Source organism: Aethalodelphis obliquidens, unplaced genomic scaffold (assembly GCF_003676395.1).
Source record: "Aethalodelphis obliquidens isolate GAN/ISIS:26980383/991018 unplaced genomic scaffold, ASM367639v1 scaffold34, whole genome shotgun sequence".
In the NCBI taxonomy this organism is placed as follows: Eukaryota; Metazoa; Chordata; class Mammalia; order Artiodactyla; family Delphinidae; genus Aethalodelphis; species Aethalodelphis obliquidens.
The window spans coordinates 12,725,804-12,746,960 of NW_020837978.1; the positions used below are offsets into that span (position 1 = coordinate 12,725,804).

Here is a 21,157-nt window from a genome sequence, read left to right on the forward strand (position 1 = left end):
CACTTAATCCCTAAATATTTCAGTATGAAGTGTAGAGTTTTTAAGCTCCGTCATTGTCCTGCGGTCCCTGAGAAGCCTAATGCCCCAGCGCCATGCTGTCAGACAGTGACAGAGGCCAGCCGGGAACCCAGGTCTTCTCACTGGAGGCTGAGTGATCTCTCCTCCAGGACCCCCTTGCCCTTACAACACCTACCACCTGTTTTAACTGAACCCTGGCCTGCCATAATGTTAGCACAGAAAACACGCAGTACACTGGTTGGAAATCAGGAAATCCTGAATTTTAATCTCAGCTTTGCTGTTTTTCTGAACCCTAATTGCCCCAACTATTAAGTAGGGATATGAAATTGCCACTAAGAGATACAATTACTTACGACATACTTAGAAAAATCGTGGACTTTCAACTTATAACAGTTATTTTTAATATGTTTCCGTGGAGTTTGGGAAAAGATGCTAGAAGCCATGAAACTTTAGAAAACTACTGTGAGGTGAGGTCTCCTATGTGAATAAGTTGGGGCGGGCATACATAATTATTATGTAACTGTACCCTCAGCGCCTTTCCATGACAAGTTTATTTATTTTTCACATATAAATTTGGACCAACGATTTCAACACAGTGGAAGTTTCTAGGGAAAACAAATGTTTCATATAATATGAATCAACATTTCCCAGCGAGGAAAGAGGCAGTCCTTCCCCTACCCGACTCCAGCCCCAGGAGAGGAGGGGAGGGAAGGTCCAGCATCTTTTCGAGAAGGAACAGGCAAGCCCATGGAAAGTGAAAAGAGAAAAGAAACATTCCCTTTCTTTGTCACGGGCTTTGCCAAAACTCTAACCAAAGCAGACTTACAATAGAACACAAAATATTCCCGAGAAAGTGCCCAATGCTGGAAACATAATAACAGAATGCAGGGTTTGGGGTAAGTGACTGAAATATACAACTCGACTGCACCCTTTTCCCTTCTCAAACGCACATAAAGGTACTATACTTGAGGAGATAATGGGAGTGAGGTAATTGTAACTTTTAGGAAACCCCATTCTAAGTCAACTCCAAACCTTGAGATCAGACTTTAAATGCACTTGCTGTCAAAAGCCAAGCCACAGGAAATCGTGTCGTTTTGAATACAGGCTGGCAACGAACGCATACCGTGTGCAGCCTCACCGTAAAATCCAAACTGTGGACCAAGTGTCACGCAGAAGCAGTTGGGTCTGGGGAAACGGCCCACCCGCCTGTGTTAGTTTCCTGGGGCTGCCATAACGAAGTACCACAGACAGGGGCCCTTAAACAACAGAAATTTATGGTCTCACATTCTGAAGGCTAGAAGTCCAAGATCAGGCAGGGTGGGTTCCTCCTGAGGGCTGTGCGGGAACGATCTCTCCCATGCCTCTCCCTATCCTAGCTTCTCGTGGCTTACAAGCCATCCTTGGCGTTCACTGGCTTGTGACAGACTAACTCGTCTTAATATGGCATTCTCCCAGCATCTCTGTCTTGGTGTCCAAATTTCCTCTTTTTATAAGGACACCGGTCATATTGGATTGGAGCCCATCACAATGACCTCATCTTAAATTGGTCATCTGCAAAGACCCTACTTCCAAATAAGGCCACACTCACAGATACTGTGGGTGAGGACTTCAGTATCTTTTTGGAGGGACACAGTTCAACATATAACACCACTTCATCCCCACCCAACTTAAGAGAGGTAATTGGGGAAGCTGAGCCACCTCCCATGGAGGTTCCTGTTGTGCTACGGAATACGCCACCAGTGCCCTATGAGGCCCACCACCGCTGAGAAGAAACACTCAGGAATATGCATGCAATGCCCATGGACACACCCTAGCAAACCGTCACTTGGCTTTAACATGCTATCTTGGTTCCTTTCCACTGCCTTCCCTCCTGCATCCATTCTCAGCTTTGGCCACGTGGCTCCCATGCAATCTGCGTATGAACTTGACCCCTTTCAACTTCAGGATAGGAGAGAAGTCCATCAGAGGCTTCTGCCAACTTTGCATCCTCTTCTACATATTCAGCGTGCTTCAGTTCCTCCTCCTTTTATCCCTTGCACATTCGGGGCAAGCCAACAGGTATCTCCGAAAAGGGAATCAGGACGTATTTTTGACCCTTTCTACAGCCAGCACAATTATTAGGCCACCAGACAAACCATGAAGGTTATTGCTGAATATGCTCTTTGGCAGTTTTAAAAGTGTTTTTCAAGCATGATAGTTGCAGAACATAATTATTCAACAACTCTAATAGACAGCAACAGCATCATTAGTCCCAATTTACAGAGGAGGAAAGTGAAGCTCAAAAAGGTTAAGAAATTCAGTAATGGACTCACCGCTCGTAAATCAGAACCAAAATATGGATTCATCTCTTCTGATGTCAGGTTCTGCAATGTTATATGATACATAATATGACACAGTCTAAATTAAATTATCAAGAAGGACTAAAAGTTTTCTTTTTTTTTGACTCTAAGCGGTATGGCAGCAAGAATAAAGCCTTCTGTATACTCCACGTTTTAAAACGTTTTCCAAAATGTTTCAATGTTAGGTTTTTGTATCCTTATAAAAATGAGGTGTGTTATTCTTAGGCCCATTTTACAGATGATAAATGAAGGTAGAGGTTATGTAATTTGCCTAAATGAACCAATGAGCTGACCATGGAGCTGGAGTAAGAATCTCTGCATTCTAACCCCAAAATTGGCATGACTTTACAAAGAGGAAAATTCAATACAACTTCCCTGGAAAGGAAACATCTGGAAAGAAAATAATGTAAATGAAGGATAAAAAGCAGAAAATCAGATACATTTCCGTATATATACGTGTGCAGGCAGAAGCAGCACACGTATATGTCGTGGACGTCGGGATGGATCCCTGCACCATGAGAGAGGCCATTCCAGAGGACCACTGATGCCCCTGAGAACGAGTACAAGGCTGTTCTAAGCAGGTCACATGAGACTTGTGACTGGTGAAGGAGGGAAAGTATGTTTTCTAGTTCATCACAGGACCCAGGATTCCTTTTGGTTTCTCACCACCTGCATTCATGACAGAAGGCTTCCAGAAGGAAGGGAATCTGAGCTAATTCTAGAAGAATGAACAGTTTTAGAAAAGAGAGGTAACAGACATACGTGTCCCAATATGGCCAACGGACCACTGCAGTTGGAGGGGCGTGTGTAGAGACGTGGCAGTGGGAGAAGAGACGGGAAAGAAAAGTGGCGGCCACATTATGGAGGATCTCGAGGGTCTTTCTGAGTAATTGAGACGATTCCATAAAATCTGAAGGAGTTTAAGAAGGGTTGGAGCAGGGGAATGACCTCATCCAGAGGCACTGTGTCTACTGACTTTACGTGAATGACTCTCAGACCCACAAGTCTAGCCCTGCCCTCTCTTCCGAGATCCAGATGCTTTTCAGAACACCTGCTGGGCATCTCTACATGGATCCCGCTGGCACTCCCAGCTGGGCATGTTAGGACTCTACGGCTCCTTCCAGACCTAACAGTCTATGATTCTAGTTAAAATTGACATTTTCCCTTGGGGACGCTGAAAATAAACAGAAAACAGAGAAGTCATATTCAACAGGCAGGGGGAAAAGAGCAATGTCCTTCAACTGAAAAAAAAAAAAAAATCTGTTCGTCATCTCTCTTTGTGCCCAGGCTCTTAAGTGAGTAATGCATCTGAGCGTGTGTGAGGACGTGCCATGTGCATCCATGGTGAGGGTACCCAGGAGGCAGAACTAAAGCATATTCTCCAAGGACACACGCTCTCAATGACAAGCCAGGATGGCTTTCTTGCCACTCAAAGCTGCTCCCTTGCACCTGGAGAGGCTGGTTCTAGAAACAATTCAAGTACAGAATATGAATCCTGCATTGCGAACTATTTTAAGCACGCCATGCTTCGAGACACAAAACAACTCATGCTTATCTCTAGCCAACTCACGCCATTTCTAAGGAGCAAGCAGCCCCTGAATTTCTAGGAGGCTCTGTGGTAGGGAGTTTCCCCCAAAAGATGGGTAAAGCGCCTTCAAGATGTCCCTATACAAGGAGTAAATGTGTTTTCCTGTTAAACTTTCCCTCTGTTGCTGCCAAAGAAACAATACTGTGAAAACCCTCCCTTTAGCAGAGAGCAGAAGTGGCACATTAACGCACACGGTGTGTTTTGAATAAGGTGCAGTTTATAAGGCTGGGAAATTTCGCTTCTCTTTTCTGGACATAGCTTCCAAAAGCAAAAATTAAGAGTGTAGGCGGGCTGCCACGCCACACTCTGAATTTATAAAATATACACTTTTCACAAGCCTACCTCCATGGGCCCACATCCAACACTCAGCTTGGGTGGGACAGAAACCATCATTATTCACTGTCCAGTCTTGACCAGAGGATCCGGCCAGAACATGGTCTCCTGGGGTGCTGTCACCTTGATGCCTCTGTACCTGCTGGTCCACACCCGAGCTATTCAACTCAGCAGAGCACCTTGCTCGTACACTGGATTCTCCCTGACAGTAACTTGACCTGGGCCCTTCTGTCTAAGGGTGGGGCTGCTCCGTGTATCCCAGAGGATGTAATACTAAATCACTAAAACCACAGAGAGCAAAATGGCTTCAACGGCAGAAGCTGCTGTGGGCAGCTGCACATATACCCTGACTCGTAGACTCTTCAGAGATAGCATTCAGATTCTACTTTCTTTCAGGCCACTGACCTCTAGGATCTGTGCTTCTTGGTCAACTGGCAGTGCTGAGACACACAGTAAAGAAAACTACGGGTCTGATAAGAGACCTGACCCTACAGACCTACATTACAACACCCAAGTATACATTCCAAATATGGTACAGCTCAAAGGCTATTTTGATGGATTTATTAAATATCTGTAATAAATCCATAATATAATCCATGATGCTCCCGTTCCTTTTCCTTATAGATAAAAACTGTCACCCCAAACTCCCTAAGGTCTATCTTACTCCTCTTCCTGTTCAGGAAACTCTGGATCTTCACGACAGTCTTCCCTGGCCTCCCAGGTGGGGGTCAGGTGCCCCTCCTAGATGCTTCCACCACTTCTTGTATTTCCCTCTTGTAATTGACTAGTTCCTTTTTAATCTACTGTACTAAAATAACTATAACCTAGCACCATGGGGTAGGGACCCTTTTAACTTTGGTCCTACTTTAGTATTTCAGTACTTAGCACCCTACTTGGCACTTAGGGGACTCTCAAAGAATGTTAGTTGAATGACTGACTGAAAACACAATCCATGCTCTGAATAACTGCTATTTATTCATCCAGTACACGATCGGTACAATTACCTCTTACTCCATTCAGCACTAACCATGGCCCTCAACAGTTACCCACGGGCCACCATCACAGTTACTGCTTTCGCCACCTGAATTAGGAGAGTGTCCTTACTCCAAAGTGAGGCACTGAGCTTGCTCTACTTCAAGTCAATCAGGAGCCCAAAGCTGTTAGAGCTTTCTCCTTCTAAAGCACCTGGAGGCCTGAAAGAATCTTAAAACAGGGAAAGCTTTAAAAAAGCTTAAAACAGGCAAAGCCAAAAGCGCTTGGGGCTGGGAACACAGAAACCATTTCTGGGGAGGAGGGGGTACCACCGTGAGCGGCAATTTTCATGCGGTTCTAGGCTAGCGCCCTTTAAATAAGAAGACATCTTTTATGAGACAGATGCTTGCACAATAAATTATAAATAGATTAGGGTAAGTTTATGCCACAACACACAGTCATTGAAGATTAATTTAATCGAGGGTCAAAAATAATTGGGGGGGAAATGATCAAATCCACAGGAGAATAATCTATGAATGATAAAACGAATCACGGAAAAGACGATCTTGGCAAAAGAACCGCTTTTGTTCAAGTCCATCAAGTAGTTTTTCCTGAAAACCTACTATGTACTCAGCACTGTGCAGGATTTGTAGAGAATGTGGAAGGAATCACTTCCAAGGCCCGGAGCTCATTCCCTCTCGCTGGTCTCTAAACCCACCCCACTGACGCTGCTGCCACGTTTCCAAAATGCAAATGCAATAGGGTCCTTCAGGTTTACATCTACCACCATCGTAACTATAATCCAACATGACAAAACAGGACCCTACTCAGTCCCAGGGCTGAAAACCTCTCCTGTCTTTCACTCACAACTCTCCATCCATAACCTGGGACTCAGCCATGCTCTCTTACCCACACTTCCTTGGGTTTAAGACTCCTTGACTCCTTCAAGCCTATGCCTTTGAAAATGCTGTCCTTTTCTACCTAGAAGCACTTCCCAAGAACATCTTGCCTGCCTAGTCTGCATAACTCATCCCTCTGAGAAGTCTTTCCTATAAACACCCCTTCATCCCTGGTCCTGATGTGACAGTCTTTTTACGAGTTTCCCCAGAACCCTCTGTATATCAGGGTCGTGGCACTTGACGCATGCAATTCCCCCCTCCTTCCCTCCGCCCTTGCTTCCTCTGGTCCACCTACGAACACTTACTTAGCAACTGCTCTCTACCAGGCCCTGAGCCATGCTAGGTGCTTTGGGTACAACATCTCTTAATAAATCCACACGAGACCCTTGAATTGTAGACGTGACTTGCGGATGAGAAACTAAGCTCAGAAAGGTTCAGTAACTCGGTCAAGTTCACACAGCCAGCAAGTGGCAGTCAGGTGCTTCTGCTCCAAGCCCTTGCTCTTTCCTTCTCAACACACCAACTCACAAGAAGGTGAGAAGACTCGCCCAGGATTCCCGCCCAGACCCCCGTGTTTCTTGCAACCTGAAAAATCACACACATGGTTTTGACGTGTGACCAGCAGGTGCAAGTTGAAGGTGTGCATGTCCAAAATCAACCGGGTGGGCACACCCAGGCAGTCTGTGCACTTCCCAGGACTTTCTCTTTCCTGCATGTCACAGAGACGGTTTTGTAGTGAATCCCAAACAGCACCCATCAGCTCTCTCTACTTTATGGAGTCGGTCTAAACTTCTTTGGTTTTTAACCACAACTGCACCAATTCTGCATGGCACATGTTTCCAACAAGCATCAAATCCTCAATTGTTACCATCTTTTGTTTTGGTTTCTAGTTCAGCTAATGTAAGGGACAGCCTGTCCTCGTATTTATTACTACTAGAGTAATGTCATATTCGGGGTTAGCACATAAAATACCTCTCCAGTTTCTTTGCAAAAGATCAAAACACTTTTTTTTATGGCAACATCAAAAAGAATCAACATGTAAACATGTTTCAACAGGCATTCTTTCTCCCTTCAGTGATTTCTCAATATTTGGAACACTGTATTCGTCTGTTTTGCTTACAAATGGTAAAATACTTCCCTATTTCTTCTGAGCCTTTTCTGAGACTACTATATTTGCTGACAATTAGTGCTTGGTGCCTTTCTTTGGGTAATAATATTTTGGGGGGAAAAACTACCCTAGAAGTATTTTGGTTTATCACATGCCTTGCTTTGGGAGTGAGGAAAGTGGTATATATTTTTACCTCTTCTTTCTTTCCATCCATTCTCCCTTCCTTTCTTTCTTTTCCCCTTTAGCCTTTACTTAATCCTCCTGGTGCTACCTCCTTGTATGGCTTCTTAGTCTTTTCACTTGACTGGCAAAGAAAAACAGCATGAGATTCGAGTATGATTGCTGCCTTCTTCCGCTAAGCATGGACTTCCCACTCAAACCCCTGTCAGTGCTGGTGAGGAAAATCAGTCTACTATCTTATCACGGCAGAAGAACTGGCAGAGCAGGCCTTCCGTCTCTGCAAACCATTCAGTCACATCCAGCATTTCCAAAAGGCTTTCTGCTCAAGATAAAGCCCTGTAAATGCCCAATGAACATAAAACATGCCAAACCCCAAAGACAGCCTCCTTGTACATGGGGAAACTTAAGAAGCGTTCCGTTAAACTGGGGACCCACGCAAGGCTGTCCGCCATCATTGCTATTAAAAGCATTCTGGTGGAAGTAGCCACTTTAATTGAATAAGAGAAAGAAATAAGAGGTCTAAAAATTGGGAAAGAGGCAGTAAGACGATCATTATTTGCATAGGCTGTGACTGCAAACGAGTCTCTGAACGAGTCGGCTAAACAACTGTTATAGACAATTAGAGGATTCTGTAAGGTAACTAACAAAAGTAATATGCCAAAGTCAATAGCCTTCCTAAGTGATGACCAGTAAGAAGACATCCCATTTTTTACAATAGAGATAAAAATGTAAAATGGCTAGAGATAAACTTGATGAGAAACATGCAAGATCTAGATAAAGAAAATAGTTTCACACTGCTGAAGGACAGAGAACGTATGTCAACTGGAAAGCTCTACCCTGCTTGTCCTTGAAGAAGAAATCACTAATTCTTCCCAAAGTAATCAATAAACTTGACACGATGTCCAAAAACACCATGAGAAAGCTAACTCTGAAGTTCATATGGAAAAATAAACAGGAAGGACTAGCCACAAAAAATGATGCAACGAGAAAGAAGGAAAGACTCCCATACCAGATATTTAAAATACTTTAAAGTTCCAGAAATTAAATCAGTATGCACGGGCACACAAGTAGAAAGCAAGGTCAACAGAAAAGGAACAGACCTAAACACATACGGGAATTCAGTGCATGACAAAGGTGGCAGTGCATTTTAGTGGAAGAAAGAAGGACTTTAAATAAGTGGATGGCCCCCTGGAAGAAATAAAGTCAGATCCCTAGTTCACATCCTACACTAAAATTCCAGAGCGACCAAAGATTTAAGTGTTAAAAATGAAAATGTAAAAGTATTAGGATAAAGCTTGAAAACATGACATTAAGTGGAAGAAGCCAGTCACATGGGACTACACGTTGTATGATTCCATTTACATGAAATGTCCAGAATGGGCGAATCCATAGAGAAAGCAGAACAGTGGTTACCAGGGGCTCTGGGGTAGAGGGAATGCAGAGTGACTGCTTAATGGGTATGGGGTTTCTTTTTGGGATGATGAAAATGTTCTGAAATTAGATTGTGGTGATGGTTGTGCAATTCTGGAACTATACTAAAACCACTAAATTGTACACATGAAAAGGATGAATTATGGTATGTAAATTACATCTCAATAACGCTATGATTTTAAAAGTACTAAGAAAAAATGAGACAATTTTTAAAACATGATGTTTGAGTGGAGAAGGCATAAGTATGTCAAAAAGTTAAAAGCAAAAAAAAAAAAAAGGTCTGATGAGTAAGACTACAGAATTTTGAAAACAAATCCTGCGAGAAAGAAGCATAAGAAGTCAAAAAAGAAATGGAAAAATTAAAAAATTCAAGACAAAAGGACTAGTTTTTTTGAGCTACTTTGTGCTCCTAAAAATGAATTAGCTGGAAAAGGCCCAAAAACCCAGTAAAAAATGGGCAATGAAAGTCAATACACATTTCTCAGAAAATAGGAATGGCTCTTAAACATATGAAAAGATGTTCGATCATCACTCTAACAAGCAAAACTCATATTAAAGCTACTAAAAGATAGTAGTTTGCACCTCTCACATTGGCAAAGATCATGAAGTTTAATAACACTGTCTGTGGAGAAAAGGCACAAGCCCACAGCGCTAGTGGGAGCGCACATTAGTACAAATGCCAAAACGGAGGGCAATTTGGCAAGGCTCACCAAAATTAAAACTGCACATTCCTTCTGATCCAACAATTCTACTGTAGCAATTTCTCCTCCAGAGAGCCTCACTGATATAGAAAATGTTATTTACAGAAAGTAATTCACTGGAGCATCGTGCATAGTATAAAACGACTGGAAACGAGCGGAAGTCCACCCATGTGGGGCTGAGTAAATTATAGCAAAACCCTACAATGGAATACTATTTAGGTACTAAAAAGAATAAGGCTGTTCCCTATGTTGTGACAAGAAAAGTTTTCAAGGATACATGGTTAGGTGAAAAAAGGTAAAAAACAGAAAAGTGTGTATGGTGTAAACAATGTGTTTTAAAAACCCCGTATTGGGCTTCCCTGGTGGCGCAGTGGTTGAGATGCAGGGGACACGGATTCGTGCCCCGGTCCGGGAAGACCCCACATGCTGTGGAGCGGCTGTGCCCGTGAGCCATAGCCGCTGAGCCTGCGCGTCCGGAGCCTGTGCTCCGCAACGGGAGAGGCCACAACAGTGAGAGGCCCGCGTACCGCAAAAAAAAAAAAAAAAAAAAAAAAACCCGTATTTTTGCTCCTATAGTTTTTATAGTTACAAAATATCCCTATATTTATATTTTATTTATATATATTTATGTTTTTTATTTTATTTCTATTTTATAGTTATAAACTATCCCTAAACAGATCCACAAGAAAATGGTAATGAAGCTTTGCCACTAGGAGTGAATCTGGCTGACTTGGGAACAGAAATAAGAGACTAATTTTTCTTTGTACCTCTCATTGTACCCCTTTTGTACTTTTAGTGATTTAAAACAAATTAGTTAATTCTTTTAGTTAAAAGAAAGAAATGAGAAACAAATATTACAGGGATACTGAAATACGAAATGAACAAAATATGTGGTCTAATTCTGGACAGTTCTTCTGGTTATTTTTAACATAGGTATATTCAAGAAAGAAATCAATAACTTTTTAAAATCCCTTACAAGGGATCACCCAGGAGGCTGATTCAACTTTCGCAAAACAGATGCATTCAGCTACAAGCTTCCTATACACGGGCCTTAGGTAAGACTCCCACCTCCACCAACACACACCCCTCCAGAGTGGGCAGGGCTGCCTCCAAGACCACGTGTCTAATTCATTCTTCATAATTCACTTAAACCTGGCCTCTGCTGCAGCTGGAGGTGTGCCAACTAGACAGGTTCGTTTAGATTTATCCTCAGGACACAAAGAAAAAGACCAAGTTTGCCTATTTCTACTCACTGAATTGTTAGGTCTCCCATTGGCCATCAGTTGAATTTAGAACAAAATAGCTGTAAAAACATCCTGACAAACACTACAGTGAATTCATCAGACATTCCCTTAAGTGCTTATTCTAAGGGGGGTGGAGGGGAGGAGGTGTAAAGATGAAAGGGTGGAGACCCCGCTGCTCCGCCCAGCTACTCTCTGACTCTCCTTGGAAGGAGTCCTGGGTGCTCAGGCAGAATAGACTGGTCCGTGGGTAATGGGTCATCAAAAATACAGGATCCTGGATTCAAAACTTTTCATATTAACCCTCTCACAGAGATTACAGCATATCTGTGTATTTTTAACCTCATCTATCAAGCAGAACTTTTTGGATTCCCTTGAAGACGCACATCTATCATGGCAAGAGCTAGCAAGGCTTACTTTCCCCCACTTTATGACCTTCCTAAACCATTACAGCTGATTTTCCATTGTCCATGGGATAGGATGGAGGGCAGGGGTGGCTGAAATTCACAGGTAAGCCCCAACTTTAGTTTAGTCAAAGTGCCAACATCCCCTTTCGTAGATTAGAAAATTAACACCTTTCATGTTCCCTTCTCTTGTGTTCACAGAGGAGAGAATGGGGTGATTAGTGAGGCTTGTTTGTACACAGCTTAGAGAAACTGCTGAAGAAATAAAATTGAAAGAATTTTGAGAAACATTCTACAAAACTCAGGCTTTCCAGCCAGCTGGGTTTCAGGGAAAATTCCTCTGAATCCTTGATGCCTTGGTTACCTAGCACATCAGTTATCCAGCACATCTAGCAGTACATCGGATACTAGAGACCAGATCCACTTGTAGGTCTAAGACTGCGGGTCGGCGGGGGCAACGCACAAAATTCAAGGGAAAAGGAGAGAGGTGGAGGAATCACGTCGGGGTCCCTCGAGGTTTTCATAAAGCAAGAAGAATAAATGTCCCTCCACAGAAAGCAGGAGTCATGGTAAGTTCTGAAGAGAGAGGAAAGGTTTGGAACGGGTTCCACGGGAAGTGTGACAGCGCATCTGCTAGAGAAGCAGCCATGGGGACCCATCCCAAACTGAGGAGCAAGGATTGACATCAGGACCAATACACTGGGTTTGGGTACCTCTGAGAAGCTGTGTAAGTGGCGGGGATCACCCAGGGTTGGTGTCTGGAAAGGACTGTGTGACACAACTATTGGGAAAGCACAGTGAAACTTACAAACCATGACACCTGGGCTGGGGATGGAGACAGTGAGCCTGAAGGCAGCTGAAACAATGAGGGCGACGGCGGGATTCAGCGGAAGGGAGGGGAAGCAGGGGGCCCGGAGGCTGTGACCAGAGAGGGGAATTGCAGAGCTGGAGGTTTCAAGGTTTAGAAAGGTCCAAAGGATATTGGTTCAAGTTGAGACACAGGTAGTAGGCGTGGCAGTGTTTGCAGGTGGCTGAAGTGAAGGAGAGACCAAATCTCAAGATGAAGAGACTGAGCAACGGGAGGGCAGAGGGTTGAGTCAGGTTGACCTGACACCAGCCAGCACCGGGCTGCGATGATGCGCTCTCACTCAAACAAATGGGAATATTTCATCATCATTTTGTCAGGGGGAACACAAATGCTACTCCAGGTCCAAGGGCACATGATGAAGAGTCTTGAAACCATGTCCCTGACTTTTCACAACCAAATCAGAGAAAGGCTCATAAACAGAAGAGAATTCTCTGGGAGACGAGCAGGTACATGACCTGGGTTAACATTATCATGAGGGAGGCAACAGAGAGCAGTGCGATTAAGAGTATATAGATGTGGGGCTTCCCTGGTGGCGCAGTGGTTGAGAGTCCGCCTGCCGATGCAGGGGACAGGGGTTCGTGCCCCGGTTCGGGAAGATCCCACATGCCGCGGAGCGGCTGGGCCCGTGAGCCCGTGAGCCATGGCTGCTGAGCCTGTGCGTCCAGAGCCTGTGCTCCGCAACGGGAGAGGCCACAACAGTGAGAGGCCCGAGCACAAAAAAAAAAAAGAGTATATAGATGTGGATCCAAATCCCAGCTCCTCCAACTGCCAAGCTGGACACTTCAGGCTTTATGGAGCCTCTTTAAACCTTAGCCATCACATGTGTAAAGCAGAAACGCTGCAACACATGCACGATGCTTAGAAGAGAGGCTGGTGACAGGGAACTATATTCAGTATCTTGTAATAAACTATAATGGAAAAGAATCTGAAAAATCATGTATATGTACATATATATGAATGTATAACTGAATTACTTTGCCGTACACTAGAAACTAACACAACATTGTAAATCAACTACACTTCAATTTTAAAAAGTAGGTTCAATGGTTTGCAAGGCAGAAATAGAGACACAGATGTAGAGAACAAACGTATGGACACCAAGGGGGAAAAGCAGGGTGGGGGGGTGATGGTGGGATGAATTGGGAGATTGGGATTGACATATACACACTAATATGTATAAAATAGATAACTAATAAGAACCTGCTGTATAAAAAAAATAACAAAATAAAATTCAAAAAAAAGAGAAGGGTTTCCCTGGTGGCACAGTGGTTAAGAATCCACCTGCTAATGCAGGGGACATGGGTTCGAGCCCTGGTCTGGGAAGATCCCACGTGCCACGGGGCAACTAAGCCCATACGCCCCAACTACTGAGCCTGTGCTCTAGAGCCCATGAGCCACAGCTACTAAGCCCGCGTGCCTACAGCCTGTGCTCCGAAACAAGAGAAGCCACCGCAATGAGAAGCCCGCTCGCCGCAACTAGAGAAAGCCTGTGCGCAGCAACGAACACCCAACACAGCCAAAAATAAAATAAATAAATTTATTTTAAAAAAAGAGAAAAAAGAAAAAAAATAATAAAATATAAATAAAAAGTAGGTTCAGAAAAGAAGAGAGGCTAGTGGTCTGTGATTAGCAGACATTAATTGATGTTCTTACTCTTACACAACTACGTACTCAAGGAAAATTATTTTTAAGAGAGATAGGTAAGAAAAGAGAAGAAACAGTAGTGAAGCAAACAAATGTATGAAAAGGGAAAAAAATCATTATCTTAATTCCTAACTGCTTAAAAGTAAGCTACCCAGAGAAATGAAAACATGTCCCCACAAAAGCTGGTTCAGGAATGTTCACAGAGGCATTATTCATCACAGCCAAAAAGCAGAAACAACTCAAGTGACCATCAACTCACGACTGGATAAACAAAACGTGGCCTCCCCATACAATGGAATATCATTATCATAACAAGCGCTGAGCACTGATAACAAGCTACAGTGCGGACAGACCTTGAAAACAATATGCTAAGTGAAAGGAGCCAGGCACAAAAGTCCACATATTGTACGATTCCATTTATATGAAATGCCTAGAACAGTCAAATCTATACGTAAAGAAAACAGATTTGTGGTTGCCAGGAGCTGGGGGTGAAAGGTCAGAGGAAAATGGAATTCACTGCTAACGGATACAGGGTTCCTTTTGGGGGTGATGAAAATGTTCTAAAATTTACTGTGGTTAGGGAGTTGCACAATTCTCTGAATACAGTAAAAAGCAGTGTACAGTTTAAAAAGAAAAGTGTTAGCTACGTGGTTCTGAATGCTTCCTGCTTCCCGTCTCCTGAATAAAGACTCTTCATCTTTCCTGGGTGAGAGGTCCTGATGGGCAGAGCATATGAAATGCACCATTCCAGCAGTTCCTTTACTTATAAATATCAGAAGATATTGATCCTCTTCCTGGAGACATTCTCAGGTAGGTGTCAGGGAGGTTCTTTCTCTTCTCCTTTCTCTCTGCTTCTTCCAATCTTGGCTACTGCATTCTGTTTCCCCAGGCGTACAGTGGGTAAAAATCAATATCTTATTGATCTTTCACAGGCAAAAGCTTTAAGGTGGACAGGCCTTTTATACACAGTTTAAAGCTCCTGAAAAATACCGAGCGGGAGCTCTGAAGCATTGCTTTTTGGCTTCTCCACGCCACGAGGACAGAGTCCCTAAAAGCAGTGCTTCCTCCAAACTACTCCACTGAACAGCCAACATCGTTTTCTTTAGGGAACAAACTCCAAGGAGAAAGTATTGAAAAGCCATTCCCCACAGTGCCTTTGATGTTTGATTTATCTGATAAACATGCCCATAATTACCTAAAAAGTAACCTCATAATACTATTGGTTCCAGGAAACCAAGCTTTTTCATAAACGTCCACAAGTGTTTTTAAGGGAATACTGATGTTAAAAAATCAGAAGACCAATTTATGCCTTTGCAACAATAATAATGATTATTATATATTTCCACATGACGCTGAGGGTCTCTGGGTAATGCTGGCTTTTGTCCACACACACAAAATGCCTTTATTATTTGAACAGTCCAGGAATCAAATATGGAAACACTGCTCAAGGAATTTCCATGTAAACCATTTTAAAACATAATGAAGTCTTTTTAAATGTTAGTCTCTTCATCTTTCGGCTTCAATGTTCAAGGCTGAATATACGAAACAAACGATAAAGCATCATGTTTTATAACAAGTTACTCTGGTCAGTGGTGTGCCAGCTATGAGGCATAACCTTCTACTGAGACAAGCACATTAGGAAACTGTAAAGTAGCCCACTGGGCCCAATTTCCACGAAGAGGTACCAACCCCATTAGGTGTATACAACCTACAAATGAACCCAAGAGCTATGGGAGCTGGTAAACTGCATGCATGACTCTAGATGGAGGGGAGCGGGGGGGTGGGGGGGTAGTGGGACAGGAGTGTCTAGGCAGCAAGAAAAAGGATTTTTCATGACATTGGAAATTAAGAGAAATTTATATAAGATTTAAGTCGAATAACAAGAATAAATCTGTCATGTATCTCTAGGTATCTAGAAATCTGTAAACTGGAGCTGGGCATAAAACATAAATCCATTCAACAATGATTTATAGTCTACACTTGGCATTTCATGTTTTTTTGTTTTGTTTTGTTTTGTTTTTGCGGTACGCGGGCCTCTCACTGTTGTGGCCTCTCCCGTGGCGGAGCACAGGCTCCGGACGCGCAGGCTCAGCAGCCATGGCTCAGCGGCCTAGCCGCTCCGCGGCACGTGGGATCTTCCGGGACCGGGGCACGAACCCGCGTCCCCTGCATCGGCAGGCAGACTCTCAACCACTGCGCCACCAGAGAAGCCCGGCATTTCATGTTTTTGCATCTAAATGTTAAGAAGTACAGCACCCTATTCTGCTTTTGCTTGGGTAAGGTTGAAAAATTCAGATGGTATCATGTTTCTCGTGGGGTCTTAAAAAGGCAGCTTCAAGAGTTCCCCCTTAATTAATGATTTCTGTTGGCATTTTAGATCTCTTGAATTCCCCTAAACATCCTCTTGCAATATTGGAATAACTTCTAGCTACTCTTGTAACATTAACAGCAGTGTGCTTATGGGAAAATATATATGTCTTTTATATGTTTTGACAGCCAATGCTCAGTAAAAACCTGAGAGTATTTGATTGTAACGCCTCACGTTTATATAGTATTCTACCGTTCATAAAGGGCTTCTTTGTACGAAGCCACAGCTTTGCCGTTCAATTTCTATAAAATATTTTCAAAAGTATTAGTCAATTAATGAACATTTAACATAAAGGTGATCCGGAATCTATGAGGACAGCTCGGGGGAAAGGGACTGCAACCTGGAGACGGCAGAAAGATCATGACATCAAAATTACTCTCATAGTTTTGACAGTAAAGAAAAACCATCAGGAGACACGACAAACTTAAAACCAAAAGGAAATGTTTCTTGCATGGGCTGCAGTACGGTTTTAAACAGAAGGGAAAGATCATTACACATGCCTGCTATTCACTAAATATTAACTACACTAGAATCAAAATCTGAGCCGGAAAGTACAAGTCAGAATAACAGCTGAAACAGTTTCTTAACATGGCAGGCGTGCATGCATGTTCAAGGCAGGGAACAATGTATTCTTTTTAATATGGAAGCACTTCACCCTGACAATCTAACTATGACAAGCTTACACAGTCCTCAGCATTCTACCTCTGAACAGAACAACATCAGTAACATTCACGATCATATTCTGTCAGCTGCTCTGCTAACAGCAGAAATTTCTACTTGTATATGGATAGTAAGTTCCCCAAGAAGGGGCATGTCTAAGACCAGGGTTCCATCTGTTTGCTTAACAATACAATGCTAGCAAGAATATTTCTGTGCACACATTACACGTACATACGGATTAGAAATAAACAAGGTTTGTAATCGGCAAATGGGCTCCGTGGAGCAAATAACTGATTCATCACATATTTGTAAAAGCAAATATAAAATCCATGAATTATGTCTCTGTGCTGACAAACTAAAAACTGCTTAGAACTTTTACGTTAACAGGGCATTCTGCTGTGATCAGTTTTATGTGTGAAATACACACAAAAGAGAATTACAAACTTCACAGTTCTCTAACCTTTACAAACCAACACAGCAATTATATTGCAAGATATCTGACAGCCCAGGGTAATATGAGAAGAGAATTCCTTTTTTCCCCACTCCCTTTAAATAGCTCTCAATTTTTCTACAATTTAAAGACTGCCTGAGCAAAAGATTTTCATAGCTATGAATCCTACTAAAGATAAATTGAGAGATAAAATAAAATCACTATTCCAAGTCACAGAGTATTTGAGGCTCCTCCAAAGGAAATGTTTCTCAACACATAAAGACAGTATTAAATTTTAAGAGTGAGGCTATTAGCAAAATGAAGGCACAGAAAAGTAAACACCAGTTAACTTGACAAGCCCATACTGGTAAAGCGCAGATAAATGTTATCTCTGGGTTATACGCCTAGTACAGGCAGTCCTCAACTTATAAATGAGCTACGTACAGAAAGTTCATTTGTAAGTCAGTTGTTTGGAACTCCAAACTCATTTTCTCAGAGAAATGATGTTATAAATAAGGCTTGATCTTATAGGAAGGCAAACAAGAGCTATTAAGTCCATAATGTAGACAAATTCTAGTACTGACAGCTCTCAAGCACGCTGCCTCTATGCTAAGCAGAGAACAACAGGTACCTGGATCAGGAGGAGGTGAGGGAGAAGAGGGTTTCTTCTTCCTTACCTGGAACTTCTAAGTTCTTTCTGGCATCTGCCTGCCTTTCTTTATGTGCTCCCCACACACACACCCACCTTCTGTCTAAATGCTTCACCTGAGGCCATGTAATAGAGCATGAAAATGATTTTATATAGGAAACCCTCAACCCCTCTACCCAAACTCCCCTTCTTCCGTCCAGCCATCTGACAATCAAAGGCCAATAAATAGTTCAGTTCAATCAACACTTGTTTTCAGAGTTTTCATGGGAGATATAATCTTGGGCGAGCAGAGTGGGGAAAACCACCACACTCTGAGAATAGAACACAGACAGTGAGCCATCTGGAAGGACTGGGGTAATTTCAGGAATTCCTTTGCTACTTAGTAATGTTAACTAACAGGAAGAGGACCCAGCTCCTGGGACGTGCAGATGAAAAAACTCAAGTAGAAGTAGGTTCCTGACCAATAGGCACAAATAAAAGCCTGGGACGGCGGTGGAGGTGCCGTCTCCTAGGAGCAGCATGTACAAAGGTCCTTGCCTTTCCTTGTGAAGCCAAACGACTGCTTGCTCTTCTTCCCATTGAAGATAACATCAGGGAATGCACATGTTCAGATCAAGAGGGTCTGAAGGATGCAGAGTCCTGATACATCGACTCAGTGGGATCCTGATTTTCCAAGGATGGAGGTACTGTGATATCCTGCAAATAACTGGGTACTCACCCACGTACACACCCAGGGTGCAGCTGGGATGGAGGAAGAGGATGACACCCGGCTCGGGAAGGTATCCAGTTGAAGCAGAGGCTGGTTTGTGTTTCAACAAACCAACTTCCCTGACATACAGGTTGACATTTCCCAGCTTTACCTGCAATTAGGTATGTCCGTGGGACTAAATTCTGGTCCAGGGAACGTGAAAGAGAACGATGTGCGCCACGTCCACTAACAAACCTCCAATGAAAACATTCACTCTCTCTCTTTCCCCCCAGCTGCTGGCCAAATTGCCGCAAAAGATCGTGAAGTTCTCCCAGTGACCCTAGGGAACAGCTGAGCCGTGAGATGGAAGGACTCTGGGTCTGGGAATCACCACCATGTGGAGACCTCCACCCCCAACTGTGGAACCCAAGTTAACTATAACATGATTGAAAAAGAAACTTCTATTGTGTTCCTCCCTGAGGGTTGGGTTGTTTTTTTACTGTGACATCCTTGCCCTCTGCACCATCACCTTTTTGTTGCATCTCAGGAAAAGCCCTTTATGTTCACCTACCCTGAATAATCCATTAAGCTGGTCTGTCTCCAAACTAAATGGCCTCACCCCGCTGAGATTTTATTATGCTTCTAGTTTTTCTAGTTTTCCTTCTTCCTTCGCTGTGGTCTATATATTTAACACTAGAGAGCCTTCTTACTCCTTGGAGAACTGGGTAAGTAAACTTGTTAAATCATTCACCTTCATTTCAGTGTCCTTCTAAGCCAACCCTGAGATACTCAGAGCCCCACCTACAGGGTCAAGTACAGGATTTGGGGTCTTTCATTTTTCTCTTTGCTGAGAAGGCTTTTTCCTATTATTTCCTGATCTCATAAGTAGATTAGGGTCGCGGAAGTATGTCTGCTGGATAAGAAAACTAGGATTGTATCATATTTATGACAAAATTCACAGAAGTGACATCACTTGAATTTTGTTAAAAGCAGCTTGATCACTTCATCCTCTTATATATTCATTCATTCAGTTTACTTTTAATGGGAAAGGGGAGAAAAAAGGCTAAAGAAGGAAAGATGAGAGTGAAGAAGGGAAAGAATCTATAAACATCCTCCCCCTCTTGCTCTGTAAATGTCCCCCGTATTTCATTATTGGCTGTTATAAGGTACAGTAAAACTCTAATATAAATTTAAACAGATTTTGTCTAATCCTAAAACTTGCCTTTCTATCCTTACTCCCTCCAGCAGCAACCTTCTGGCACTTTCCACCCTCATCTCTTTGTTGCATCTCTGAAAGACCCACGAGGTTGAATGGTCATGCGCTTCCCACGTGGCGTCTTAAGAAATAATGAATTAACCTGTTTGATGTGTGTGCACCACCTCTTTAACAAAGGATGACCTGATGGATTTCCCAATCCTTATGGAACTCGCCTGAGGGTTACAGAGCAGAGATTCCATCTGCCTTTACCTTGCAACTTTTTTGAGAGTAAGTTCAAAATGGTGCTCCAAGGTCAGCATATGACTTCCACTTCTGCTGCCAAAAGAAAACGAGTCACTCACTGTGGTAAATGCACTCAAAAGCTTCAGGCGCTCTGAGAAGGGAAGAAAAGTGACTGGCCTCTATGGGGCTATGGAAAGACCCACTGGACAAAGTAAGTATTTTTCTATGGAATCTTTACATAGAACCATTGACTACGATTACAATGTTTTTAAAGATTTTTTTGATGTGGACCATTTTTAAAGTCTTTATTGAATTTGTTACAATATTGCTTCTGTTTTATGTTTTGTTTTTTTTCTCTTTTCTTTTCTTTTTTTTTTTTTTGGCTGCGAGGCATGTGGGATCCTAGCTCCCCGACCAGGGGTCGAATCCACACCCCCTGCATTGGAAGGCGAAGTCTTAACCACTGGACCGCCAGGGAAGTCTCTACAATTACAATTTTGAAATAAGTTCCCTACGAAAAAATCCTGAAGTCAATACATTAACTAAAAAGGACATAAAAAGCTTCTTTATCCTGCCACTTTGAACATATGTGCCTCCACAGCAGGTCCACAAAGGGGGCCCCGTAGTCACTTTCCAGAGTGTTCTGCCATTGCCAAAGTCCACTCTACAAAAGATGTCATTTCTTTTCACATTCTCCACAAAACATCTATTCATATTATGAAACACACTGCCATTTAAACCATGTTTTAAACCCACCGTAGGCAAACTCACATTCCATGGAGAGTTCTCATTGTTAAAAAGATATTTGAAAATTAAGTTTACGTGCTGTAAAAGTGATACTCAATTCTGGGCTTAAATCAGAACCACAATTTTATGTTTTTTCAAGAATATCAAGCAACTTCCATTTATACTTAATCCTAAAAGAGGTTAACCTTCTCTTCAGTTGCCTATTGTCAATAAAGTATATATTTAGCCTAATCCCTGATTGCTATCAAAGAAGGTTATGTTAGAAACATAACTTGAAATGTTGACTAAGAGAGGAATGGAAACCTTCAGAGACCTTCCTTTAAGACACAAATCTGATGACTGCCAGCCATGATCAAATGTGTAAGTCCAAGTACGCACAAGGGAAAGACACCGCCGATTGTGCCCCCACCCTGATGTTACCCAAGCCCCAAACTAACTCCCGACTGTG

The 21,157-nt window shown here is 42.7% G+C and overlaps 1 protein-coding gene across 14 annotated transcripts in view; it reads right to left on the reverse strand.

Annotated features, from left to right (window-relative positions):
• The window catches only part of ATXN1 (ataxin 1), a 399,625-nt gene that overhangs the window by 213,098 nt on the left and 165,370 nt on the right, over positions 1 to 21,157 (reverse strand). The window contains exon 6 of one of the 14 annotated variants that reach the window (XM_027128423.1): positions 2,331 to 2,381. The exons of the other annotated variants lie outside the window; for them this stretch is intronic. The gene's annotated coding sequence lies outside the window, so the exon portion shown is untranslated. The remainder of the gene's footprint in view (positions 1 to 2,330; positions 2,382 to 21,157) is intronic. 14 annotated transcript variants of the gene reach the window in all.